Source organism: Lepisma saccharinum, chromosome 19, assembly GCF_977018435.1.
Source record: "Lepisma saccharinum chromosome 19, izLepSacc3.1, whole genome shotgun sequence".
Lineage (NCBI taxonomy): Eukaryota > Metazoa > Arthropoda > Insecta > Zygentoma > Lepismatidae > Lepisma > Lepisma saccharinum.
Genome location: NC_139247.1, coordinates 8,199,265 through 8,213,752, shown reverse-complemented (window position 1 = coordinate 8,213,752; position 14,488 = coordinate 8,199,265). Strand labels below are relative to the sequence as shown.

At 37.9% G+C, this 14,488-nt stretch overlaps 1 non-coding gene across 1 annotated transcript; it reads right to left on the bottom strand.

The window, feature by feature from the left end:
- Positions 1-5,988: 5,988 nt before the first annotated feature.
- Positions 5,989-6,062, bottom strand: TRNAN-AUU (transfer RNA asparagine (anticodon AUU)). Its single transcript has one exon. It is a non-coding gene; the product is annotated as a tRNA-Asn (tRNA).
- Positions 6,063-14,488: the final 8,426 nt, after the last annotated feature.

Here is a 14,488-nt window from a genome sequence, read left to right as displayed (position 1 = left end):
GTATATTTAACACAGCCCTCTTGTGTTGAATGTTCGGTGGAAGAGGGACGTAGCTGGAAGCGCGAAGAGGCGAGAATTGGTTCACGTAAACAGTTAACGTGTGAGGACTTCCACACAGAGACCATCCCGACCCTTTAGCCTCGAAATCGTCGTGTTTCTTAACCAGTTCATTTGAAAGATCAGAATAAAATTAGTCCAAATTATCGACGTCCGCCAAATGAAGAGCCTGGTTTTTTGTTCGATGATAAAAGACTCTTGTTGTACCATCGACTTTTTCGTATTCGGAAAATAGATCATCGTATACTTTTATGGAATTATTTTCCAATTTATTTTTTAGAATATTTATCACGGATGTTTTCGTTTCACGCAAGAAACTAAGAATGTCGCAGCCTGGTTCCGAACTAAAAGAGAAATCCTGAATATGGCGGTTAAATGCAGATCTAATTGGTTTGCGTTCATCCGATAATTTAACTTGTTTGAAAGTGGAAGCTTCCGTTTCTGGATCATCGATTTTTCTTTTCAATGTTCCTTGTTCGATCGATGGTTTGCAAATTTTCAGGTGTTTACTTAAATGTGCAATGCTGATCATCTTTCCGCATCGAGCACAAGGCTTAGAAGGTAACGAACGATTTAAACTCGAAGCTGTTTCGTTACATCTTGCCCTGTGTACCGATAAATTGTTCCTTGAGATTAGCTTCCCACAAGTAACACATTCAGTTTTATCATTTTTACGATTGAAACTGGTGGTGGATGCCATTATGCTTTCTCCAAAATCACAAAAAGTCAAAAACGTCTAGCGATACAATTTTCAGGTATGTTATTTAATATAGAATTTCTTGGGTGTGAATACAAAACTCAAGAATTCACTTTAAATAGAATTTCAGGTATGTTATTTATATAGAATTTCTTGGGTGCGAATACAAAAAACTCAAGAATTCAATCTATACTGTGAATACAATTTTTAGGTATGTTATTTTATATAGAATTTCTTGGGGGTGATTACAAAACTCAAAAAAAATTCAATCTATACTGTGAATAGAATTTTCAGGTATGTTATTTATATAGAATTTCTCAGGGGAATACAAAAATCAAAAATTCAATCTACTGTGAATATAATTTCCAGGTATGTTATTTTATATAGAATTTTCTCGGGGTTCATACGTCCCCTCTACCCGAGCGTCATGGTTGCAGCGGGGCTCTCGCCACTCCAAGTTCACGTTGAAGGGCGTGAATTCCACACCGGAACCACCAGGCATGGAAGTGGACGTTTATCGCGACAGCACGAATCCCCAACCGGCTGCACGGAAGCGGATCTCCGCGTGTATTTTTCGCCCGACACGCTCAACGCCATGTGCATTCGCAAGATCATGACCTTGCGTAAAAAAATCAAGGATGCCAAGAACTGCAAGACCCACTGCCGCCGGGCAAAAATTGCTCGAAATGGACGCGAAACAGAACACGTCGAAGTTGATGATGAACAGCATGTACGGTCAGATGTACGAACTGAAAGACATTCCCGAAGAAATTCGCGCTCACGTAAACCAACCTTACATTCGCAGGCCGTACGGGAAAAACGTTGGGGGCTCGTTCGTTTCGAAGAACACCCCGCTTGCGCGTCCCTCGTTACTTTTCTGTCGCGAACCATCTTACTCAAATCGCGCGACGTGGTCGAAAATTTCGCCTCGAACCCACGACCGCGCATTATGTACATGGACACGGATTCGCTTTTCATCCTCACGGAAAAACGCGATCAGGATAGCTTGATCGATCACCTGCACGAGCGGTTGGTTCCCGAATTTGCGGGTGAAGGTCGAATTCGTACTGAATTTTTTTTTCGCGCTGACCAAGAAAAAGTACGTCGTGCAGCTGGCCGACAGCAACGAGGTGCAATTTAAAGGGTTGAGGACCGCCATAGACGTGCAGGAAAGAAATTTTCTGATCACGATCCTGAAGAAAGCGTGGGGTGAATACTTCGACACGGGATATCGTACGACGGACTCGGTCGATCAGATCGTCACGAGCATCGTGTGGCCAACGGCGAAGGCCTACCTGGAGTTCGTGGAAAGACACGCGACTCAATTCAACACAACATACAGTTCGACATGCCAGATTTCGTCGTAGTGCTCTTTCAGACCGGGAGTGACAAGAATCAGGAAAAAGATTCCAGCAAATTCGACGACTGCAAGATCAAAAACGTTTATCTCAAGAATGGCAGGAACGAAGTGTTCCCGCGCGAGAATTACAACCTCGACATGATCAAAGATGATTACCTCAAACTTTACGAAGCTTACACGGCTTACAAGCGCGTGACCGAGGGAAGCGTGGACATGTACTACACGCCCAGCGAATTCAAAACACGCACACCCATGTTCGTCATCAATACGACGAAGAGGAAGCAGGTCGTGGTCAACGATCGAACCAACATCAAGATCGTCTGCGAGTTCCACGATGTCTTGCCTGCCGATACTCTATGCAGCGTCATCCTGGTCGCCGAGAAGTCCTTCATCCACGACGTGAAGAACGAGAGGGTCACGGAGCAATTTTTAAAAAAAATTCCTAAAAAAATTGCCACATACTAAAAAAATCAATACATTTTTTAGGTTATATAAAATATAATGTAAGTTAGTTCGATGTGCAAATAAAAAAAATGATAGGTTAAGTTATATCACTGAAGATCGTAAAAAAATCGTAAGATAGGTTAAGTTATATCACGTAAGATCGTGATCGAGTGAGGTGTTGGCAACACTGCGAGAAATTGAGGCTTATGCCTTACAAGAGAAAACCATTAAGGCGAGCATCACCGAGCCTCACTTCGAGCCTCACTTTCGGGCGTAGAACCGGGCTTCTACCACTACTAGTAAAGTAGGTCAAGGCACGTAGAGGCTCTATCGTGTAGTTTAGCACGTAATAAAAAAATGAATAGGTTAAGTTATATCACGTAAGATCGTGATATACCTACAAGTGTGAGGTGGGAAAAAAGGGAAATTTTACTAAAACATCGCTAAACGCTAAAACATCGACAAAAAATTGTCAAAATATGTCAAAAACTGATATTCAATTGATAAAAAAAGAGGATACAAATGCATACCTACCAAGTGTGAGTGGGAAAAAAGGGAAATTTTACTAAAACATCGCTAATCGCTAAAACATCGACAAAAAATTGTCAAAATATGTCAAAAACTGATATTCAATTGATAAAAAAGAGGCTACAAATGCATACCTACAAAGTGTGACTTTGAAACAACTAATTTCCACTACTTGCATTACCATGGGCTTAGCCAGAAATTTTTGTACGGGGGAAGGGGTTCAAACTCTGATAAAAGTTAAAACATTAAAAATAGTAATAATAGTTATGATTGTTATTGCACAACAATAACAATTGTAAACTAATAAAATAAAAGTTTTTATAATAATAATAATTTTATTACATTCTTCCTTGTGCAGGCTGTTTTATTCGGTCAACCAGATGAGCGAATATGCAGCTCAACTATTTGTTTATTTATTTACGTTTCAAATACAGTTAGTGTCAGTGACGTCTTTAGGGGGGCCCTGTTAGAGCGTGGAGGTTCATATCAAGTAAAAAGAAGAAGAAAACTTTTTAAAATTTTTATAGTTAATTGGAGAAATAAAGATAATTTATTTAGTATTTGAACTGAATATAGTGACTGTAGTAAGTGTGTTAGATCAAAAAAATAAAGAAAATATATGATCCAACTTGTATCCCCAAGTTCTACCATTTAATTTAAGAAATAAAAGGTGCCACAGTTTTCAATATTCCAAAACAAAAAGAGTTTTATGGGAGAGGTCACAACATAAACCTTATGAGTAAAATTTCATTCTACCTTTTACAGCCTTTTCGCCAATGATGTATGTAAAAGTTAATAACAAATACAATAACTGTGAATTTTAGTACACTGAGTGAAATATGAACAAAAAATGTATAAAATAACTTTGTACTAGATATTCACTTATCTGTTTATTTTTATTAGTATATAATATTAATCATTGTAAAATTAATAATAATAATAATAATCCTTAGCGCGACAGCCCATGAAGGGCCTTGGCTTACCTACCGACTGCCGGTCTCCCTCCCACACTTTCCTCGTCACCTCTAAGCGTGGAGATCTTCAACCAGTATTGGAATAGTCGGGGGGTCGGCCCGACGTATCCCCAGCCGTTATGGTAGGTCGTCTCGACCGGATTACGCTCACTCACTCGGAGCTCCCCAATTTCCTCACGATGGTGGGTTGCCACCGGCCCTATACGTAGGCCGAATAAATTCCGACCAGAGCCGGATTCGAACCTACGCCGTCCCTCAGCGAACGATCTCAAGACGAGTGAACGCCTTAACCCGCTCGGCTACGGAGGAGGACTATTGTAAAATTACAATTTTATTATTATCATTCTTTATAATTGTTAGTATTTCTACAATTAAAGTTTTATCATTTCCACAGCTCCAGCAAAACATTCTGGCAACGCAAATCGTTGGAATGATATCTAACTGAAATTTGTTTCTGCTATTATTATTTACAATAAAAATAATATGCTTTCTGTTTTTTGTAAATTGAAATGAATGATGCCAAATTCTAGGAGCTGGTCAACGGACCGGTTCGAACCCCTGCCCTTCCCGACGCTCATTTGCATTACATACATTTATTTTGAGCTACACAAGAAAAAAGAAAAAAAACGTCGGTTTATAACGTCGTGCAAAACAAGTAAACTTATTGCACTGCAGTAATACCAGCGCTACTAATAATAACTGAAAATTAGATGTGATTGCTACTGAGAAAAATCTCTCAACAGAATAATATTAAATGATCTTGAATAAGCTGTCGATGAAAGCAAGCAATATGTCAAATTTCCTTTGCAAAACTAAACTCGCTGATTCCGCTCCTCTTATCTCTGCTCCATACAATATCAGCTGTGCAAAATATGGAGCTACCGTGAATGCATCTGCACATGTTAGATTGCCGGAATTGGCTTTCGCACATCTCTCGCATGTCATAATCGAAACTTTAATTTAATTTTGAAAATCACAGAAAATCCTCTTTAATATTCAGCGTTACAAACCCGAGGAGCAACGAACGCCTTCGTGCATGGATTTCTAGAGCGCTAAGCAGACAACAGAGTTCATTGCCGAACGAGAACGTCATAACTGGAATATCCAACCAGAGACGGTTCAGTTTTCGTGACGTACAGCATCAATTTGGCACAACTTCTAAGGCCAATTTCTCGCAAACTATTTCGAATTAACACAAACTATTTTGCACAACGTTAAAATAAAATGACTTTCTTCTTTATCAAAAATTTCATCGAGGGGTTTTCACATTTAAATTTGGATGCTTACAATCGGATGGTAGGGTAGATTTACATTTTGCTATAAGCTTAAATTCGAAACCCAAATCGTGTTGAAATTAATAATGGAAGAAATAGTGTAAATATCGCATGAACTCCACGAAAACGACAAAAGTAAAAGTTTGATGCTGTATTCAGATTTACAAGCTGATTATGTGTGATTGGTATTGAAGAAGCAGAGTGGCGCAGTGGAAGCGTGCTAGGCCCATAACCCAGAGGTCCGTGGATCGAAACCATGCTCTGCTGGAACTTTTGCGCTCGTATTCCATTTTCAATTCATTCCAGTGTTCACTATACGAGACATCAAAAATCCCAAGAAAAGCTCACGTGATGATACGAAATTGGTCAATTGTTTTTTCCCAATTATAATTTCTCATAAACCTTAACCTCTCGCCGATTACCAAACGTGAAGATATATTCCAAACTTTGTCATCATGATCACAAAATATACTCAATTGAAGCTTCCACTTTTAGTTGATCAATATGAGCACTATTCCATCTGTCTTTCGCAGATACTTGCGGTATTTGCTGCTTTTCGCCTCAATTGCTGCTTCATGTATCCATCACCTTAAAGGAGTTCAACACGAATTAGTCAATTGCTATTATCAACGACTTCTTCTTCTTTAAAAACAACGCCCCCGGGTGGGATCGAACCACCAACCTTTCGGTTAATAGCCGAACGCGCTAACCGATTGCGCCACGGAGGCTAACATCCTATTAACTTGAAAATATATGCGCTTTTGATTTCGACATACGGTATATCGATGAGAAGAAGTTATTCATGTAAATACAATGAACACCATATTATTCTTGATAACTGAAGGGTAAATCACTTTCCAAAGTTATATTACACATTGGACACTACTTTTTTTTAAATATCATTTTTAAAATCTACACCATCAACAAATAACCCGTACAATTTCCAACGTTCATGTGCATTCGTTTTTAGGTTAAAAATCGAGTTTCTAATTTCCGAGCCGAGCGTTGCGCGTAAAACACACCTGCGCCATGTTGTGGCGTCGTCCTTCGGCTTGTTCTGTCGTCTGCTCTTCGCGTTGGTTGGATTTGGTGTTAGGACGTGTCTGTGTTTGCTATGATATAATGGATTGGAAAAGATACGTAACTACTAGAACAGGGAATGGTCGTATCCACTAATCAAGCACAAAGTCAGTGCTTTACCACAGTTTTCTCTGCTGAATTAACATTACAAATAAGATTTTTTGTTGCCTCGTGCCAAAACAATTTTCCATCTTGTGAGTTACAAGAGCAGAGCAGCCCGAATTTTATAGCTGGTCAGTGTTGTGGATATCACAGTGGAAAATAAAAACTTCACCATTATGCTCCAATATGATATTTCTCAATGTACCCACGAATGAAAATAAAAAACAAGAAAACAGACGACTTGTTTGTGTGCGATTTACATGGCAAGGCCACGAGAATAATAAGCTACAAGAAAAATGAAACTGGTCTGCGAAAGCTATGAAAAAGTGCAAGTTACTAGAAATACTCTTCTATTTGATTATATTGTAGTGCATTACCATGGGCTTAGCCAGAAATTTTTGTACGGAGGAAGGGGTTCAAACTCTGATAAAAGTTAAAATATTAAAAATAATAATAATAGTTATGATTGTTATTGCACAACAATAACTATTATTAACTAATAAAATAAAAGTTTTTATAATAATAATAATTCTATTACATTCTTCCTTGTGCAGGCTGTTTTATTCGGTCAACCAGATGAGCGAATATGCAGCTCAACTATTTGTTTATTTATTTACGTTTCAAATACAGTTAGTGTCAGTGACGTCTTTAGGGGGGTCCGGGGGGGCACTGGCCCCTGAAACGTTCACGTGGCCCCGGCAAACTGTTCTACATTTGCTGAAAATTTTACCTTCATGACAAATATTGCAAAATAGTTTTTCAGTAATTCTTTCTTTCAGTTAGAGACACTGTTTTAATTTGAGTGGCACGAACCCAAAACCACATTTCTTTCTCGTCAAGCCTCAACAGTACGCAGTTTGGTTTTGTATTCACGTGCTTGCAGACAGACGGATGAGAAGAAGCAGCACAAACTTAAGTGACCGAAAACATGTGCATAGGTTATCGATGGCTGTAACAGGACAAAAGTAAATGGAACAGTACAAATAGTGAAAACATTTCTGAAAAGAAATGAAAACTCTTGATAGACAACTTAAGGTTGCTAAATCATACAAACTCATGCATCCAAAATGTTCACAGTACACACACCACTTATCATAGCAGCCTATATATTTTTGCCAGTTATGTACAATCGTTGTGATGATGTTTTTTATTATTGATATTTATCCATGCCATTCCATTCACCTCCTTAATTACCAGCCCGTGTGGCGAAGTGGTTAGCACATCGCGCTACGATGCTATAATAATAATAATAATATAACTTTATCGAGAGGGCGAGGTTCAGCGTATGCTGTTCTCCCACCTAACACTTGTCAGAATACAGTCTACAGTTACAAACGGTATATATATCCAATAAGAAAAAAAGAAAACAAAACAAAATAATAATAATAATAGTAAATAAGTAAGGAAGATAAAAAAACGCATGGACAATTTGAAATCAAATAAGAACTGTAAAGATACAATTAGTGAGTATATGTATACACAAAAAAATACATAAAACTAAATTTTAAATACAATTTTAAGTATATATATATATATATATATATATATATATATATATATATATATATATATATATACGCACACACACATGTACACATAAATGCATATTTGTTAATGTTTGATGGTGCAAGAATAGAAATATTTGACATGAAGTAATATCAAATTCTTACATTGACATTAGTACATTGTGGGATGTATTTTTATTCGTGTGTGCTTCTAGATTCAAACTGTTTACTTAGTAGATAGTCCTTTGCTGTTGATTTAAGAGCATGCAGTGTTGATTGGTTAGTTATTGTTATGGGCAATTTATTCCAGGTTGAAAGTGCATTTACCGAGAATGATGATTTGAAGGAGGCGGTACTGTAATGACATGTAAAAAGTTTGTTATGCCCTCGGGTGAAGTGTGAGTGTATTTGAGTGCCTATTTTAAGTCTTCTAAATAGATAATCTGGTTTACTTACTTTCAAAATTTTGTTTATGAAGGTGATATAGTGCAGATGCCTTCTTCTGTCCATTGTTAATATTTTCTTTGTGTTCAAATGAGGCAGGATATGTTCATATTTTCTTATGTTCAATGCAAATCGTATTCAAGAATTTTGCATCACTTGAATTTTCCTTTTATCTCTGACTGAGACCCCAGGACCATAAACTACATCACAGTAATCAAAGAGTGACCACAATAAGAGCTCAACGAGCTTCAGTTTAACTTTTTCTGTTAGATAATTTTGAGACCTATATAAATTTCTGAGAATGTAGAATGATTTTCTACACAGTCCATTGATGTGTTCTGTCCAAGTAAGAGAACTATCAATCACCAAACCCAGGTTTTTAGATGTTGTATTTTGCGGTATGCACGTCCCACGTATCTTCAAGACTATGTCGTTATACTTGTCGTTCGTAATTGTTTGTCTGTTCCCCAGTAACATGTATGTGGATTTTTTGGGATTTAATATCAGTGCATTGGAGGCACAATAGGTGGAAATTCTTTTTAATTCATCGTTGAGGACCTTAACATCACGTCTAACTGTAATTGGCGTGGTAGGTAGGTATAGCTGTGTGTCATCAGCATAGCAATGATATGTACATGTTTGTATTGCTCTCGATAAGTCTGCTGTGTATAAAGTAAACAGTAGTGGCCCCAATATTGATCCCTGAGGCACTCCAGTTTTTATTGGAACAGATTTTGAAAATGATAGTGGAGTGCCAGGCATTTGTACTTTCTGGTGTCTGTCTGTAACATACAAGTTGAACCACTTGATTGCTAATGGGCTGAAGTTATAATATCTGAGTTTAGCTAAAAGTAGATCATGCTGTACACTATCGAAGGCTTTGCTGAGGTCTAAGAGGACTAGTATGACTGCACTCCGTTCATCCATGAAATGAAGGAAGTCATCTACTACTTTTGTGAGTGCAGTGGCTGTACTATGTTTACTGCGAAAACCTGACTGTAATTCTGGTAAAATATTGTTCGCATCAAGAAATTTGGTGAGTTGCTGACACACTACTTTTTCAATAATTTTGGAGACAACAGGCAGCAAGCTTATTGGTCTGAGGTCATCAAGACTTTGAATATACTTCTTCTTTGCTAGTGGGATTATGTGAGCTTCCTTCCATATGGAGGGAAATTCTCCAGTGCAGATAGAGAAATTTATGATTTGTGTTAGTGCAGGTAGTACAAAGGGAAGCGATAACTTTAACATTTTAACTGTGATTTTATCAGCACCAGCTGCATTTGAGTGTATACTATGTATTGCCTTATATATGTCAAGTTCTGTTATTGTTTTAATTGTGAAACATAAATCTGTGGTATTCTCATTCTTGTTTGTCATGAAGTAATTGTACTGTTCTTGGATAAATGTTTCAGAAAAATTGAGATTCTGTGTTCGCTAACAAAATGGTTGTTTATAACATCTGCATCCCTAAGATTATATGGAAGGGCATCAATATTATTTGTAGTTTTATCAACAATACCTAAATCTTTTAATTTTTGCCAGGTACTATGTGTGTTCATATTTCTGCTGTTTATATGGGATGTGAAATATGCTTTCTTTTCCTGCCTTGTAATTGACGTTGTGAAGTTACGGAGATCCTTGTATTGTAGCCAGTCGTGTGGGTTGTTTGTTCGTTTAAATTTACGTAAGGCATTATCCCTGAGTTTCATTACTAGTTTTACATTATCTGTGATCCATGGAGTATATTTTTTACCTACCCTTGACGTTTTAGTAGGTGCAAGAATTTCAAAGACGCTGATGATTTTTGAATTAAAATAGTTTATTTTGTCTTCAATATCATGGATAGGTTTCAGCAATTCCCAATCTACGGCTTTCATATCATTTTCGAATTTATCACTATCAAAATTAGAAAAGTCACGATATGTAACGTATTTCATCTGCTTTATGGGCTTCTCACAAACCAACGATACATATGTGAGACAGTGATCAGAGGGGCCTATAGGGTTTTCAACATTCGACCTGTGAACAAGTTCAGTATTATCTATTGCTATGAAGTCTAAGAGTGTCCTACTATTTGCTGTGATTCGAGTGGGTTTGTCGATTATTTGAGTCAGGCCAAATGTGTTAAAAATTGCATTTAAATACATAGTGTCTGATTCGCGTTTTAAGAAGTCACAGTTTGCGTCACCCATCACCAAGAGGGTGTCTACACAAGGGTATAGCTAAGAGAGTAGATTTTCTACAATGGAGAGTATTGTGTACGCTATGTTTGGTGCTCTATATATAATACACTCACCTATTCTTTTACTATTATTATTTACAATAATACTGATATATTCAACATCACTGCCATTGTCCAAGTCATTATAACCTACAAAGCGAAAGTTCAGTTCTGTTTTCATGTAAATGGCAATGCCCCCTCCGGTTTTATACATCCGATCATTTTTCACGATCTGATACCCTGGTAGGTTGATAGATGCCATTGGCGTGTAGGCATCAGTTCAGGTTTCAGAGATTGCGACAATATCAAAATCATGCAGTAATGTAACACACTGTAGTTCATCAATTTTTGATACAAGAGACCGCAGATTACAATGAGCGACGCTAAAATTGCCACTTGGCTGCTTTAGACACTCTGGATTTGTCGTTTTACCTTTTAGATTGAAGAAGCATTTGCTTTCTTTAGTAATTTTTCTTTCACTTTTGTTAAGACTTACCATAAAAAATCTTCATTCCATTTTTGGGGCACACGTTTTATCCTTTCTGAGGATCTTAATGTATGAGGTGTATTTATCTTTGAACTGTGAATTTTTTCTACATCACTACCACCACTAACACTATTGCATGCATTTGGCACTTTATGATATATTTCCATATAACTATCACAATCATCACCACTGCCTGCATCTGGCATTTCTTGAAACATTTCTGCATCACTATCACCACTGTTGCATGTAATTAGCACTGTGTTGTATTCCACGTTCACTGTAGAGGGGTTTGTTTCCAAGGGAGAGGGATGGTAGAACCAAAGTAAATATATAATATAGTTGAGAAAGTAGCGCAGTCTTCCCTCCCGAAGCTGAAAAAAGAGGGTCGAGAGCGTTCCCAACCCTGACGTCACTCACGGGACAGAAGTGACGCTGTCACTGACCTTTCTGCTTGTTATAGGATCTGCATTTGTGAACGTGAAAGTGCCTTGTGTTTCCTTTTTCTGTAGCTCTTGTGTGATAGTGGAGGATTTTTTCCAACAACAATAACATTTCTGGAAAATGCCGCTCAATTGTGCAGTTGCTTTGTGCCCGAACAACGCAAGAAATACAGTAGGACAGGCACGTATCCAAGCAAAAGTTTTCAGTTTAAACTAGATAAAATGAGGATTTTGGTTTCTTGTGGTGTGAAATAAGATAATGTGACGATAATTTAAGGAGAGAAATAATTATCAAGGCAAGAAGGAGAATGTTCTGTAACCCTGTTATTGATAATAGCACGCATTCAAAGTGGAGTATAGGGGGCTTGACCCCTCTCTCTAGGATTTTTTTCAGTTTGCATTAGATAAAATTAGGCTTTCGGCTTCGTCAATAATATGACAATAATTTAAGTAGAGAAATAATTACCGAGAAAAGACTGAGAATGTTCTATAACCCTGTTATTGTTAATAGCGCGTATCCAAGATGGGGATCAGGTGGCTCGAGTCCCATCAGGTAATTTTTCAGTTTACACTACATAAAATTAGGTTTTTATCTTCTTGAATAATGTGACGATAATTTAAGGAGAGAAATACTCATGAAAGCAAGACGGAGAATTACCCTGTTGTTGATAATATTGCACATAAACTTTATTTGAGCTTTCAGTGTTGTCGCAGTGTGAGCACTATGTAGAGACTTGTCAGTATTTGGAAGCTGCACAACAAAGGTACGTAGGGCGATTCGTTGTAATTTCTAATCTCTGGAAGACGCGAGAGGGAATGTTCTTGAATAAGAGGAGTCGAAGTACTGGCAATATCTATGGATCGTTTATCTGCGGAACATTCTAGAATATAATGAGGATATAAATATGCTTTAATTAGAACCATTCCTAAATAGATATTCTTTGACCGGACCTTGGATCCAATCAGAAAAATGGCGTTGTTTCTGACTTCATTTCCTTTTAAGCGTTCAATTCAAGGACTTGTTCATGATTTATTTGATCGTGTACAAGGCGCTTTACTTCAGTCTCCAATAAGAAATCATAAAAACTTCTGGGGACTTGATTTCAAAAATGTGTCCGAGATAACGAGTGGCGTTCCCAGGATTTTCGGAAGGAAGAGTGGTTACGTATACTATTTTTGCTGGTCAGTCCTCATTTTGCCATCTTTTCCTGTCTTTGACGTTCAAATGGGGCTATGACCCCACCAATCCTCCCTTGGGCACATCACTGGAGATAAATAAGTAAGCATTTAACTATATTTGGAGACGAAACATTAGATGTGTTGGGAACGGAAGGGTTTTCACTGTGCAATAATTGTTTCGCGATCCAGCTGTATTCTAGAAGACTTCCTTTGTTTCGTGCCGATGTGTGAGAAAACTGCGGAAGCTGTGACAGACAATTTTGAACATTTGCGAGTGCTTAGGCCTGAATATGAACAATTTGGTGGTTGTCTGCTTTTATAACAGCTGCAAACATGGGAGGACAAGACACATTAGTAGTGTTCAGGCTCGAATCAGAGAGAAATATTCGAGAACTGTCTGTGTCCAGTTCGCAGCCCACAGCTTGAATCTCGCGTTGTCGAGTGGATTGTCCATCTCGTGTATGTGTAACTGATTCTTAAAAGCACTTCTGGTACACAGATGGTTTGATCCTGATCAGAAAAAATTGACGAACACACATACTGAGATGGTTCCTGCACATAAAGTTATAGCATGGGAACAGAGGAGTCGAATGGTAAAAAATGTCCCGATTTAACATTCTGATTAAAACGAGAGCCTTAAACAGTGGCGACGATTTAGGGGATAGTTGCTCCCCATTTTCTTGCCTCCACACTATGTTCTCTTAATGCTAAGCCTTGTCTACCAAGAGAAAGTAAACTTTCCTTGCAACCCCCCCCCCCCCACGTTTTAGAACCAAATTGCCACCACTGGCCTTAAACATACAATACCCCTTAAAAATGGTGTTCACCCACCTCCCCGAAAGGAATTTCTGGATACGTGCCTGGGTGTAAGCTATTTTTCGTTCCTAAAGGATCCGATTAGGTGCAAGATGTGGGTTTCAAAGTGAAGAGATTAGATCCTGTTAACACCAAAACAGCGACAGTGTGCTCATCGCATTTTCTGTATGCCGATTACGAACAGAACTTAAAAGCAGAACTGCTCAGTATTATTACCTGTAGACCGCAGCTTAATAGAAACGCTGTACCATGTTTAAATTTGCGTGGTTGTGTGGTGAATTGTAGTAGTGTTCAATAGCAAAATGGCATAATTGATCGGAGTGGACGTGCCAATAAACGTTAGATTCGAAAGCGAGCAGTAGAAAGCAGTGGCGTAGCATGACAATTTCGGGTGGTAACGCCAAGATCTTTTTGTGGGCATAATATGAATAATACAAATCACAAACTTGTGGCACATGCAAGTATAAGTACCGTACATGTCTATATTATAATTTTCGGTACAAAATAACATTTTTAGAAGCATAAAAATATATTACATATGAAATAAATTAAAATAACTTACCTTACACAACCTTGTACACTTGATCCAACCTTCTTTTCTTCTTTTCTGCAAAAATGTATATAACCCTATCAAGAAATGCTGACTCTGATGAAAGTTCACCTAATAAGGACTTCTCAATTGCCAAAGAATTCAAGCATGACAGGCGATTGTTGTACATGGAATTCCTAAGATAGGTTTTGATCCTCTTCAGGGTGCTCATACTTCGTTCACTCCTTGCTGAAGTGGTTGGTATGGTGGTCAGCACTAAGCGGAGTAGTTTTGTTACTTCCTGATAGACTGAATCTAGACCATTTGCAACAAAATATTTCAGGAGAT